We start from the raw sequence: 15,540 nt of genomic DNA, 5'->3' as shown, positions 1-15,540 counted from the left end.
GCCTACGGAATAACAGACCAGCTGTGTGGCTGGATTGAAGAGTTTTTAGCAAACAGAACGCAGCATGTTGTTATCAACGGAGAGACGTCTACAGACGTTAAAGTAACCTCTGGTGTGCCACAGGGGAGTGTTATGGGACCATTGCTTTTCACAATATATATAAATGACCTAGTAGATAGTGTCGGAAGTTCCATGCGGCTTTTCGCGTATACAGAGAAGTTGCAGCATTAGAAAATTGTAGCGAAATGCAGGAAGATCTGCAGCGGATAGGCACTTGGTGCAGGGAGTGGCAACTGACCCTTAACATAGACAAATGTAATGTATTGCGAATACATAGAAAGAAGTATCCTTTATTGTATGATTATATGATAGCGGAACAAACACTGGTAGCAGTTACTTCTGTAAAATATCTGGGAGTATGCGTGCGGAACGATTTGAAGTGGAATGATCATATAAAATTAATTGTTGGTAAGGCGGGTACCAGGTTGAGATTCATTGGGAGAGTCCTTAGAAAATGTAGTCCATCAACAAAGGAGGTGGCTTACAAAACACTCGTTCGACCTATACTTGAGTATTGCTCATCAGTGTGGGATCCGTACCAGATCGGGTTGACGGAGGAGATAGAGAAGATTCAAAGAAGAGCGGCGCGTTTCGTCACAGGGTTATTTGGTAACCGTGATAGCGTTACGGAGATGTTTAACAAACTCAAGTGGCGGACTCTGCAAGAGAGGCGCTCTGCTTAGCGGTGTAGCTTGCTCGCCAGGTTTCGAGAGGGTGCGTTTCTGGATGAGGTATCGAATATATTGCTTCCCCCTACTTATACCTCCCGAGGAGATCACGAATGTAAAATTAGAGAGATTAGAGCGCGCACAGAGGCTTTCAGACAGTCGTTCTTCCCGCGAACCATACGCGACTGGAGCAGGAAAGGGAGGTAATGACAGTGGCACGTAAAGTGCCCTCCGCCACACACCGTTGAGTGGCTTGCGGAGTATAAATGTAGATGTAAATGTAGAATGTAGATGTAGATGTACACATCTGATAGAAATTCTGGGAGTTATTTTTTACAAAGTTGTATGTCAAGAAGTTCTGATTTCTCAAAAGATCTTTTAACACTCTTTATTATTCTTACTGTTTCTTTCCTTTGCATTCTAAATGCATCAGCCGGCCTTTGTGGCCGAGCGGTTCTAGGCGCTACAGTCAGGAACCGCGTGACGCTACGGTGGCACGTTCGAATACTGCCTCAGGCATGGATGTGTGTGATGTCCTTAGGTTAGTTAGGTCTAAGTAGTTCTATGTTCTAGGGGACTGATGATCTCAGATGTAAAGTCCCACAGTGCTCAGAGCCATTTGAACCATTTTTAAATGCATCAAGGTGTTCAGGTTTCCCAGAACATTTCCATTTCTTCCACTGCTTCTTCACAGGTTTCATTCCACCAGACTTTCTTCTTCATTTTTGTTGTTCCAAATGCATTTTTGCTGCCCTGTTGATTTCTTTCGATATTTCTTCCCATTTCCCTGATTTAGTTCCCTTAATTTGTTCCTGAAAATTTTTTATTCCTCTTTGGTGATGTTGAGCCTGTCTGCAAATTATTTATTTAATTTTTGCTGTCTCTTTTGGTTTTTATCACGGAGAAGTTTCAGTTTAATCTTAGTCAGAATCAAATTATCTATTTCTTGGTACTTCTACGTTCATGATTTCTTTGAAATTTCATTTAGAAACAGCACGTGATGTAACTGCAATTTCCCTATCATTGGATTTGGAGAGATCGATGTTTTTGCCTTTTTGGTAAGTTTTCGAAGAAAGTTGACATTACCTTCAACTGAAATGTCCTACAAAGACTGATTAGTCTTGTGCCATTTTTGTTTGTTCTTTTATGAGCTGGATAATATCCTACTATTTTTCGAAACGATTTGTCCCTGCCTATTTGTGCATTAAATCCCCCCATTAGTATAACATTTGATTTTGCAATTTTTGATATTTCTTCTTCTAGAAGAATGCATCCACTTTACTTGGTTTTTTCTTATTGTCATCATTGATTGGAGCATGACAACTAACAAAGGTATACTGTATATTTTTGCATTTAACTGTGAGAAGAGATAGTCTTTCTGAACTGGATTTGAATTCTGTAATGTTATCTACTAAATTTTTATGGACATAGAAAGCGGATCCAAGTGTTGACATGCCTTTCATGATTGTTATTGCTGGTTTACCCTTAAAAATTCTGTGGTTTTTGATTTCTGTAACATTTTCATACAAAAATCTTGTTTCTTGAACTGCTAAAATTTGTATTTCATGCTTATCTAAGATAATTTAAAGTTCTTTTTGTTTACCAATTTTTAATAATGAGTTTACGTTCAAGGTGCCTGCAAAGAACGTCCTTTTGAACTTCAGTTTAAAGGATACCAGAGATGCTCCGACTCATCCTTAATGCAGATGTTGGGACTTCCCAGAACCCTAGGTCCCGATGCATTGCATAAAGCAATAGTGGATTTCTCTTTCGAGCTACCACCTGGGGTAGAGCTTTCTTCTAGCGGACTTTCCATTCTGCAATTGAAATTGTATGTCGTACATGGTAGGAAATAAATTCCAAGGTAAGATCGGATTGTTAGTCCGAAATGATAATTTTTCATGGTTTTCTCCATTAGGTTCTTCCGGTCTCTCTGCCATTGAGAGTTAGGATTCCTCTTCCACCTTTGAGACCATTGACCGGGCTTCATCTGTAACCCTAGGCAGGGGCCCTCACAGTGTGCTAACATCCGGAGCCAGATGGATTTTAATGCACAAATAGGGAGGGAAAAATCGATTCGAATAATTGTAGGATATTACCCAGTTCATAAAAGAACAAACAAAAATGGCACAAGACTAATCAGGCTTTGTAGAACATTTCAGTTCAAGGTAATGTCAACCTTCTTCAAAAACTTACCAAAAAAGGCAGAAACATGGATCCCTCCGATTCCAGTGCTAGGGGAATTCCAGTTATATCACCTGCTCACGATGTGTTACTCCTCCCCCTCCTCCTTCTTCATCGCTTGCGAGATGAGGCCCCCGGCTTCTGAGCGGCAGTGGCGGAGTTAATTAGGTCCTTTATACTTTCTACAAATAGAATTTTTAATATTTTTATGATCCACACATTTCAATGTTTTTTCGAGTGGTGGCTCACATAGCTACAGGATCGGAGAGGAAGCTGTTGCCTGAGCAGGCTGGTGGAGTGAGAGCAGTTTGATATGTGAGTACCTATTTGAAGCTGATATTAAGATCAAGGATGATCGAAAGAATAGGCGCCACTAAGTTCTAACTTTAATTACGAGTATTAATAGCAGTGCCTAAATTCTGATACAGAAAATCACTCATTGGCCGTTATTTTGGCTTTGTTACAATACAAATAAACTTTTAGTACTTCTTAATTAATGACGGGTACAGCGTCATCAGAGATTATACAATGAGATTCGTAACAGAACTATGTTGTACAATAGACTTAATAACGCGCCTTGTCACTCAGTTAGCACTTCGACATTCTTTATGAGCCGTGATCTCGCTATTCTCCATTTTAGGCATAAATATGTTCCTTGTGCCAAAAGTGCATTTCTGTGGAATTCACGGAGAGTGTTTACAATACATTCGCCGTAGTGGTATCCAAGTATTTCATTTATTGATCGTAGCTGCCTGCTTTTCTATTAGAAGCGACTGCGAGTGACATCATCAGAAGAAATGTAACACTGAGCAGGGGGGAGACCTTCTCATTAGTTACTCACGAGGTTAATTCAAGTACGGTCTAGCCTCACCTTATCTCTATCAGTGAAATCATTTTTCCCGCTGTATCTGTCGTGCATCAAGGTCACTGACCAGGAACGTAGTGTCTGCTTATAATAAGCAATGCACAGGGCAAGGCGTGAGTGGGGTGTTGCGATTTCACAATGAGCCTGTTAGGACGACCCGCTGTTCTTCTACCATGACTGCAAAAATAATTACCAATGACGCAACGTTAATTAGAAAGTGCAAAAGGTCCTTTTTAAACAGACAAGAAAAGTCAGCTGCAATGGTTACTGTGGAACTGAATAAATCTGGCGAAGATTCGAGTACAATGCTTACTATGAAAATTGATATCTACTATAAGCTTGTTTCTGGAAGTCCAGAGCCAACACTCTGTCCAGCAGAATACAGTCTATCAGACCGCCTCTTAATTGCCATACATGTTCATTCTCTAATATTCAGGTGAGATACATATTCATGACACTGACAGCGTCTCCTGTAAATCATTTAGCCGCTTGGATCTTGCGTATTTCTCGGTAATTAATGCAATGGAATTACTGCTCAGTATTTCCATGGCTTTACTGTCAGTCCGCTGGCACTTGTCCAACAATAAACACCTACTAGTCGGAAAGCACCGCTCGCTCGATTCATTCAACGATTTGCACTGCAGGAACTTAGAGTTTGTACCATACGTTGTCTCTTCCTTCAGGATGAGAGCACAAATTGCATGGAATACGCTATAAGTTATGTTTACTCTTCCGAATATCTTACAGAGAAAAATCCTCAAACATAAAAGTGTACCTCAGGAGAAGGAGGAGGCGATTAGTGTTGAACATCTCGTCGACAACCAGGTCATTAGGGCCAGAGCACAAGCTCGGATTAGGAAGGATAGGGAATGGAATCGGCAGTGCCCTTTCAAGGAAACCATCCCGGCATTTGCCTGCAGAGATTTTGGGAAATCACGGAAAACCTAAATCAGGACGGCCGGACCCGGGTTTGAACCGTCGTCCTCCCGAATGTGAGACCTGTACGCCGGCCGGAGTGGCCGAGCGGTTCTAGGCGCTACAGTCTGGCACCGCGGGACCGCTACGGTCGCAGGTTCGAATCCTGACTCGGGCATGGATGTATTTGATGTCCTTAGGTTAGTTAGGTTTAAATAGTTCTAAGGTGTGGGGACTGATGACCTCAGATGTTAAGTCCCATAGTGCTCAGAGCCATTTGAACCATTTTTGGGACCTGTACCCCACGAGGGTGTAATGAGAAGCATCTAGTGGATGATCAAATAGATAATATCGGACGTTCCATGAGGCTATTCACGGGCGATGCTGCTATGTACGAAGAAGTCGCAGCCCTAGAAAATTGTAGTGAAATGCAAAAAGCCCTGCACATCATCGATACTTGGCGCAAGGTTTGGCTGTTGACCGTCGACAATACAAATTTTACGTATTGCACATAAATAGGCGGAAAGAACCATTATTGTATGATTAAATGACTGCTGGACAGTCACTGGAATCATATACATTCGTTACACTCTGTCTTGGGAACAAGTGAGGCGCTCAGAAGGGGAAGGGGAAACGGAATGAATTTTCACGGGCTGAGAAGGTATGTGATGTTATTACAGTGATTACAAAACGGAGTTAAATTTTTAAAGAACTTGACAGTATGAGCCCATTTACTGTATCAGTACGACTTTGCACCCAGTCTGTCTTGGATGAATGCTCTGGTTCGGTTGGGAAGAGTGTCATAAAGTCATTCTAGCCTTTCTGAAGCAAACTGGTCCACAACTGTTGTATCTGATCCTTGATATACCTTATACTGGTATTAGGATGGCGTTGATGTCGGAGCCACACACGTTCTGTCACGGACAGGGGATCTTCCTAGCCACCGAATTACCTCAACATTACGCAGGCAATCTTTTTCCTGTTTTTGGGCCCTCGTACAAACTTTTTTTTATTTTATATTACTTTCGTGACTTCGGCCTCCATACCCAATACTGTTGTATTTGATATCGGCTTAAGGCCGAAATCGTAATAGTATTATAAAAATTTATCTGCCTCGTGATGACTGGGTGTTGTGTGATGTCCTAAGGTTACTTAGGTTTAAGTGGTTCTAAGTTCTAGGGGACTGATGACCATAGATGTTAAGTCCCATAGTACTCAGAGCCATTTTAACCATTTATTATAAAAGAAACGTTGTATAATCAAATGTCCGAAATATCGTTCAAACATTACGTAGAGCGTTCATAGACGCACATGCTATGTGTGTACGAGCATTGTCCTGCTAAAAATGACACATCGACACCGTTGCGTTAGAGGTAACATATGAGGAAGTAGGATGCCCTTGACGTTCCTCTGTGCCGTCATACATCCCACAGTCACTACCAGCTGTGACCTAAAGTCATGCCCAATGGCTCTCCATACAGTGTCCGCCCCTGTGCCTCTCCAAATAGTTGGAAGAATTGGGCCTCTCCTTAGGTCACCGCCCTACTGACCGGAGAGGGACGTCCAGGCTGGTGGAGAGCGCTGCACGATGCCTTTCATCCGTCCACGCTTCCCAGCTATGGTACCGTTCCAAATGTAGCCGTTTGTGATGTGATAACGGCAGCTACGCATGAAATGGTGACTCCCGTGTCTGTCTACCACGAGCATCTGAGCAATAATGCGGTATGACACAGAATGTTGTAGGGATTCCATTGCTTGTATTAATGTGGCAGGCGAAGATGTGAAGTGGTTATGATGTGACTTATGTACAAATTGACAGTTTTCCTTGTGGAGGGTCTGGTATGGTCAGTAGAAACGTCACAGATCACTCATCTGATGCTGTTCCCACCCCTTATGTAGGGTGTTTCCGTACTAGCGTGCAAAAATTTAACGCAACATAGAGGATGCTCCACTGAACAATTTGAGGTAGAGAACCTGGGGTCGGAGAAGCCTGCTTAATCAGGTAATAGCAATAAAATCACATTACTCTCTACTTTTTTATTTACATTTGTTACAGTTAACTGCAGATACCATCACTGACACAATGAACGTAACATTTGTACTGTAACTTACAAAGAGTGCTGACCTTCAGCGTCAGTGCAAGCGTGACATCGGCAAACAAGGTTCGGACGCACCCTGACAGATATCCCTGTCGCATTTCCAATCACATCACAGGCAGCTACAATTTTATAACTAATTCCATTTCCGTACCCTCTGGCGCCTCGTACGCAAGTGACTTCAGATATTCCAATAGGAAATAATCTAAAGAATTCAGATCAGGTTACCTGGCAAGACATGGAATAGGGTCTCTCCTTCCAATCCAGCGATCATGAAATACAGCATTGAGATGAAATCAGGCGATGCACCGTCATGTTGTATCCACATCCTCTCACGAACAGTCAAGGGTACGTTCTCCATCAACTCAGGTGGAACTCTTTGCACGAGTCTCAAGTGCACGTGACCATTCAGACAGAAACATAGAAGATATGACCTAATGAGATTGTCGCCTACGATGCTGGCCCAGATATTCACAGCAAAACGTACTTGACGATGTGACTCTACCACAGTGTGAGGGTTTTCCTCGTCCCACACATGGCTATTCCTGTTGTTCGAAATACGATAACAATCTAATTAGGCCTCGTCGGTAAACAGCATGGAGGCGATCTGGTAGATCGATCCATTGTTGACACATTGCGACTTTTGGTGCAGTCAGTCACAAGCATTGCACCGACCCGTTGTGGGTGATATGGTTGTAATTGTTGTTCGTGGAGTGCTCGGCTCACCCTAGTGTGTGCAGCGGCCATTTCACGTGCAGGTACGACAAGGACTTTTAGTGAAGTCAGCTGCAACAAGTTCCAGCACCTCATCTTAAAAGTCGGGTGTGCGGGAGGTCCACACGTTGTCAGGCCCCTCGTTTCTTCTTTGCAACGAACAGGTTTTCCGCATTCGTCGATCGAGAGAAATAAACACTCCTCGTGATGGATGATGCCTGTTAGGAAATCGTTCCTTTTACGGCCTTTCAGGAGCGAGAGCATTGCAGCATACTTTCCCATACACAAGGTACATACCTGTGAGTTCTGCGAAACTGTACCGTAACAGCTCCATCCTATTGTACTGTACGTCTGAATAGCACTGAGTAATGAATGCATTCCGAAGACGGCAAGAGCTGACAAGTGCGAGAATTATCGCACAATCAGCTTAACAGCTCATGCATCGAAGCTGCTTACAAGAATAATATACAGAAGAATGGAAAAGAAAATTGAGAATGCGCTAGGTGACGATCAGTTTGGCTTTAGGAAAAGTAAAGGGACGAGAGAGGCAATTCTGACGTTACGGCTAATAATGGAAGCAAGGCTAAAGAAAAATCAAGACACTTTCATAGGATTTGTCGACCTGGAAAAAGCGTTCGACAATATAAAATGGTGCAAGCTGTTCGAGATTCTGAAAAAAGTAGGGGTAAGCTATAGGGAGAGACGGGTCATATACAATATGTACAACAACCAAGAGGGAATAATAAGAGTGGACGATCAAGAACGAAGTGCTCGTATTAAGAAGGGTGTAAAACAAGGCTGTAGCCTTTCGCCCCTACTTTTCAATCTGTACATCGAGGAAGCAATGATGGAAATAAAAGAAAGGTTCAGCAGTGTAATTAAAATACAAGGTGAAAGGATATCAATGATACGATTCGCTGATGACATTGCTATCCTGAGTGAAAGTGAAGAAGAATTAAATGATCTGCTGAACGGAATGAACAGTCTAATGAGTACACAGTATGGTTTGAGAGTAAATCGGAGAAAGACGAAGGTAATGAGAGGAAGTAGAAATGAGAACAGCGAGAAACTTAACATCAGGATTGATGGTCACGAAGTCAATGAAGTTAAGGAATTCTGCTATCTAGACAGTAAAATAACCAATGACGGACGGAGCAAGGAGGACATCAAAAGCAGACTCGCTATGGCAAAAAAGGCATTTCTGGCCAAGAGAAGTCTACTAAAATCAAATACCGGCCTTAATTTGAGGAAGAAATTTCTGAGGATGTACGTCTGGAGTACAGCCTTGTATGGTAGTGAAACATGGACTGTGGGAAAACCGGAACAGAAGAGAATCGAAGCATTTCAGATGTGGTGCTATAGACGAATGTTGAAAATTAGGTGGACTGATAAGGTAAGGAATGAGAAGGTTCTACGCAGAATCGGAGAGGAAAGGAATATGTGGAAAACACTGATAAGGAGAAGGGACAGGATGATAGGACATCTGCTAAGACATGAGGGAATGACTTCCATGGTACTAGAGGGAGCTGTAGAGAGCAAAAACTGTAGAGGAAGACAGAGATTGGGATACGTCAAGCAAATAATTGAGGACGTAGGTTGTAAGTGCTACTCTGAGATGAAGAGGTTAGCACAGGAAAGGAATTCGTGACGGGCCGCATCAAACCAGTCAGTAGATTGATGACCCAAAAAAAAAAAAAATGAATGCATCTGCCGTTGACTCACTGCACTTTCTGTCATGGGACAATGTAAATACGATTCAACAGACCCGCATTGTGGACAAGTAAAGTAAACAATACCTGCATCACGATTTCTTAGTGCCAGGCTCATCTTCCTTGTTCCCTTGCAGAAAATAAAGATTGCACATGTAAATAAACAGCACAGTACGTGTAAAACCGTAAGCATATTAGTTTTAAAAACTGGGAAAGTAATGCTAGACAAAGCGGTAGACAAGTTTACTTTGATATATCCTCAAGCTGGCTTCTTCTATCCCAGTTTACCTTCCTCAAATAGTTCAGTGAAGTATTCTCTACGTCCTGTTACACTTTTGCACGCTCTTACGGAAGCACCCTCTATACCTTGCCACGCCAGATAACAACACGAATCCACTCTGGTGGCCTTTCCAACTTTCTTAGAACACAGCAACGCTTGCCATTTACATTCCCGGCAAGAGTGTGCACGAGTACGAAGTTACATTGAAATGCGACGATGTCTTCTGGGTGCGTCACCTTCTTTGTCAGGCAGTGTATATCTACAAGAATGTGTACGGGACTATTTAAAGCGGAACGACTACATAAAACTTATCGCAGATAAGGCAGATACCAGACCGAGATTCAATGGAATAATCCTCAGGAGTTTGACTACTAGTCCCTCGTTTGGCCGATACTTGAATATAATCAGTTTGAGACTGACGGGAGATAGGAGTGGTACAGGAAATAGAGGATATCTGTTTATGAGTAGTAGCTTTCGTCACAGGTCTGTTTATTAAGCGCGAAAGTGTCGCGGAAATACTCATCCCTTTCAGTACAGAGACGTTACAACAGAGGCGTTTGTCTGTTAAAATTCCTAGAGCGTACATCTCTAGAGGGCTGATCCAATGTTTCCTTCTATGTATATTTCGCTAAAAGACCAAGAGGGTAAAAATAGATTCGAGTTCACATATAGGCTAACCGACAAATATTCTTAAGGTGCTCCATTCGGGCTGGGAACAGGAAAGATGAGTGGTGACAGTGGTTCACAAAGTACTCTCCACCACACACCATAACTTAGCCAGCGGGGCACAGCAGCAGTTTTAACGTGCTTGTGTAGCTGACGGCCTGTGCTAACGTCTATATTGTGTGATTAAAATTACTTGTTATTCAGCACCTCACAATTGGAACTGTTTTGCTGTTATCAGAGATTTCCGTGTTCCACATCTCGCCAAGTTGCCATTGTATCGGAAGAAAGGGTCAGTTCGCTTGCACTGCCCTGTACTGCAGTGAATAATAGACGCGTGTACAGTTACCGAAATTCTGTCTTACAATCATCTAGTTTATTTCTATTGCTGTTTTTGGTGTATCATAGCTCTTGTGACACGAAACAAACGGAACAGAAACAGAGCTCGGGAACCGTACACAATATAGAAGAATGCCGAACCAGTAATTGAGCCTAAAGAACCATCCTGCCGATTCGTGTAGAGTGTGTGGGAATACTTTCGGAGGGAAACGGAAAACGCGAAAACTGCAGTCGCCATAGGCATAAGTGGGAAGACCCTGTGTCCTATTATGGGACATTGCAGGCTGTGAAGCAACATGCCTCGAAACACCTGGTAGAAGGAAAATGTTCAGAAGCGCATAAAAAATCTTTATCCTTTCAATCCAGACGCAATTCGCGGTCGCGTATATAATTATCATCGTCGTAGAAAGCATCCCACTTAATATAAGCTTCTCACCACATTGCGTGAACTCGAAGTTTTGAGGGGCAGTAGATCATCATCGAGACTAGTTCTGAATAATCTCGAACTAAAGAACTTAATTTGTTCAAGCCGTAAGATGTGATTAGTGCCAGCAGATATAGCCACAGGGCGATTCATCTTTTTACGACACCTGTCAACGTGAATTTCGAGCACGCAGTTTACATCGACAGAGCCAAAGAAGTCACAGCGTCTTGCGTTCCTGTCACATCTCACGGTCTGCTAAATCTACAATGCTCTGGACTGTTACCAAATGTCAAATACACTCCTGGAAATTGAAATAAGAACACCGTGAATTCATTGTCCCAAGAAGAGGAAACTTTATTGACACATTCCTGGGGTCAGATACATCACATGATCACACTGACAGAACCACAGGCACATAGACACAGGCAACAGAGCATGCACAATGTCGGCACTAGTACAGTGTATATCCACCTTTCGCAGCAATGCAGGCTGCTATTCTCCCATGGAGACGATCGTAGAGATGCTGGATGTAGTCCTGTGGAACGGCTTGCCATGCCATTTCCACCTGGCGCCTCAGTTGGACCAGCGTTCGTGCTGGACGTGCAGACCGCGTGAGACGACGCTTCACCCAGTCCCAAACATGCTCAATGGGGGACAGATCCGGAGATCTTGCTGGCCAGTGTAGTTGACTTACACCTTCTAGAGCACGTTGGGTGGCACGGCATACATGCGGACGTGCATTGTCCTGTTGGAACAGCAAGTTCCCTTGCCGGTCTAGGAATGGTAGAACGATGGGTTCGATTACGGTTTGGATGTACCGTGCACTATTCAGTGTCCCCTCGACGAACACCAGTGGTGTACGGCCAGTGTAGGAGATCGCTCCCCACACCATGATGCCGGGTGTTGGCCCTGTGTGCCTCGGTCGTATGCAGTCCTGATTGTGGCGCTCACCTGCACGGCGCCAAACACGCATACGACCATCATTGGCACCAAGGCAGAAGCGACTCTCATAGCTGAAGACGACACGTCTCCATTCGTCCCTCCATTCACGCCTGTCGCGACACCACTGGAGGCGGGCTGCACGATGTTGGGGCGTGAGCGGAAGACGGCCTAACGGTGTGCGGGACCGTAGCCCAGCTTCATGGAGACGGTTGCGAATGGTCCTCGCCGGTACCCCAGGAGCAACAGTGTCCCTAATTTGCTGGGAAGTGGCGGTGCGGTCCCCTACGGCACTGCGTAGGATCCTACGGTCTTGGCGTGCATCCGTGCGTCGCTGCGGTCCGGTCCCAGGTCGACAGGCACGTGCACCTTCCGCCGACCACTGGCGACAACATCGATGTACTGTGGAGACCTCACGCCCCACGTGTTGAGCAATTCGGCGGTACGTCCACCCGGCCTCCCGCATGCCCACTATACGCCCTCGCTCAAAGTCCGTCAACTGCACATACGGTTCACGTCCACGCTGTCGCGGCATGCCACCAGTGTTAAAGACTGCGATGGAGCTCCGTATGCCACGGCAAACTGGCTGACACTGACGGCGGCGGTGCACAAATGCTGCGCAGCTAGCGCCATTCGACGGCCAACACCGCGGTTCCTGGTGTGTCCGCTGTGCCGTGCGTGTGACCATTGCTTGTACAGCCCTCTCGCAGTGTCCGGAGCAAGTATTGTGGGTCTGACACACCGGTGTCAATGTGTTCTTTTTTCCATTTCCAGGAGTGTATGTATCTGTGTGGCGTGGATGACTGATGGATGCGTGTACGGTGCAGCGTACAGTGCAGTGTCGGGTTTGTGTTGTTGTGCCTGAAGAGAAGCAAAGGTCTAAACTCGGTGCCAACAGACAGCCTACTTCTTTAGAACGGCACCAAGGCGAAGAGCTTAAAATCCCCTCCCGGCAGAAGGACTGCCATTTGACACACATGGCCTCACTTCGTGAGACTCTGCGGAGAGCAGAAAGACTGGGATCAGGAAATTTACAACACCCCGGCTATTCCTCTTGCCGACCAAATATTGGCAGTAAAAATTTTCCACTACCAGAATTCGAACCGGTTTACCTCACGTGACTACACCGGCGTGCGTTAGCGTACTAGGCTACGCAGGCGGTTGAGTATCACATAACAAATAGTTTTAATCACAGCACAGTTGAGTTTTCAGCGGATTTTTTTATCGGTTATGTTAAGAGTTCAACAGTGTAGATTTGCCAGGACGACATCTACAGATACATCTCTTGCATTTAAGGAATTTAAAACCAATCATACTGTCAGTCGCTGGGAGAATGCGTGGCCTTCCTGCAGAATTTCCCAGCACGTTAGACCTAAAGTATGTGACACTGCTGGTGCTGCCGGTTCAAAAGAAGGTCGACGAACACTATACTTGTATCTAACTAAACTTCAGATAGGTCATTTTGTTAGTCAGCGGTAGGATAAATGGTAAATCCGAAGGGCTACCAAGCACCACAGATCACGCATCAGTCATACCAAAACACTCACACAATAAAACAAATTTAGAAATTTTGAATGGAGAGTTCCGGTTCTCCTTTTATGGACAGTTTCAAACGGGTTCATCAGCGGAAATTCTTGCAGAAGAAATAAACATACGTTTTAGACTATGGGTAACATAAGAAGATTGTAAAACAGATGCTACTACACTTTACAGGTAGCCACGCACCAGTACTGGGAGCGAACACAGGAAGACTACGGATCTATTGAATGTGATAACCACAGTGAAAACCGATGTTTTTTTTTGTGCAGATGTGGAGAAGTTATATGAAAACGAGGCAGATGGAAGACAGTAAGTAAACTGGTTGTTGTTTCGAAAGTAATGGGCCCAAAATGTTGTTAAGGTTGTTTCGAATACGCCACATATGTTTCACTGGAAAGCCCTTACACATCCGCCGTACAGCCCTGATGTCTCCCCAAGTGATTTCCGTATTTTTGGAGCCATGAAGAAAAACGTTTGTGGTCGTCGACTTATTTCGGATGCTTGAGTACATTCGTGGTTACGTAGGCAACCGCCAACTTTTTCCTTGAAAACACTGACAGATTTGTCTCACAGCAGGATAAGTGTATTAACAAATAAAGCGATTACTTTGGAAATAATAAATAGTTTAAGTACTTTTTTCCGTTATGGCTCGTTTTCAATTGACTACCCTTAATCCTCTTCAGTACGGAGTTCACATTAAAGGTGAAAATAAGTTACATTGGTGGTAACTGCTTTTTGGTATAGCTAGCTAACAATGAATGACCCTCAAAAAATATTTTGAAGCCGTTTTGAATTTTTGTAGACGGTATCTAAATATGACACCTTTGGACTTGAGCATGACAATTATACACACTACTATGCAGCTTCCTGTCCCTTTATTACAAAAAGTTGTGAACATTACACATATTGTCCATATTTGTTGTATATTTCAAGATAGGTCAAGCAGTAAACTTATTACCAAAGATTCAACAGTTTTAGGTAAAAAATTGAAAGTATTTAAACAAAACTTTTCTGAGTAAAATGTCTACAGCGAAACAGTAATTCTTTTAATAATGTACTTATTTTTACTCATCTCTATGTTTCTAGAACTCGTTTCTTCCTCGTATTCGAATAAGAAGCACTGTTTCTTCTTCTGATACACTGTATCAGAGAGTAATGTTCATCATCAAATTGATCGATATTGGTGTTGGACTCGTCTGGATTAATTCTATTGACCAACTGAATGATCTCTCCATCAGTCTAACTCTGGGGATAAAATTGAAAAAAAAAAATACATCCATATATTCTGTGCAGTCTCAGAACTCGAAGTTACCAATCACGGCTGCCACATCATAATGCTCGCCAGGAGGACGAACATGTGAGCTGACGCAAACACGATGTCCACTGTACGTGATACCACAGGCCAGAAACGGTTCAGCTGCATATGCGAGCGAGAGAGGAAAAAAAAAAAAAACCTGGAGGTAGTACATATGAAACTCGGGTCTGAAGAGGATATGTTGCTGTAGATTACGCCACATGGGCAATCGGTGTTACAGTACACTAAATTACGGGTTTACATCACGGACTTTTAAAATCTTGCCTGGCGCTGAAATTCACACGATCTGGATCGTAGTGAGCAGTTTAGCGACTTCGCTATCTCTGAATCGAGACACAAAGTCGAACTACATACAGGATGACTGAGGACACCAATAAACTACTATCAACATGTTTCTCCAAAGCTGCCTTTTTCGGTAAGTCTCGTAAGAGAGCTGCAATACATTACGTAAGGTTCAAATGGCTCTGAGCACTATGGGACTTAACTTCTGAGGTCATCAGTCCCCTAGAACTTAGAACAACTTAAACCTAACTAATCTAAGGACATCACACACATCCATGCCCGAGGCAGGATTCGAACCTGCGACCGTAACGGTTGCGCGGTTCCAGACTGTAGCGCCTAGAACCGCTCGGCCACGCCGGCCGGCAGCTTCCATACTGTGCAACAATAAATTATATTTCTTTTGGTTTGGGTCAAATGAAAGAGTCTGTCGAACGCAAATGTCGTACAATGTTTCCTGACACCATACCTTTTATACACTTCGTCTGGTTTCTCCCGTTAGACACAGTTGCTTGGTTTACCGTATATTCTCATCAATGCATTAGACAGAC

This window comes from Schistocerca cancellata, chromosome 8, assembly GCF_023864275.1.
Source record: "Schistocerca cancellata isolate TAMUIC-IGC-003103 chromosome 8, iqSchCanc2.1, whole genome shotgun sequence".
Taxonomy (NCBI): Eukaryota; Metazoa; Arthropoda; class Insecta; order Orthoptera; family Acrididae; genus Schistocerca; species Schistocerca cancellata.
The sequence above is the reverse complement of the archived record's forward strand: the minus strand, read 5'-3'. Positions refer to the sequence as shown.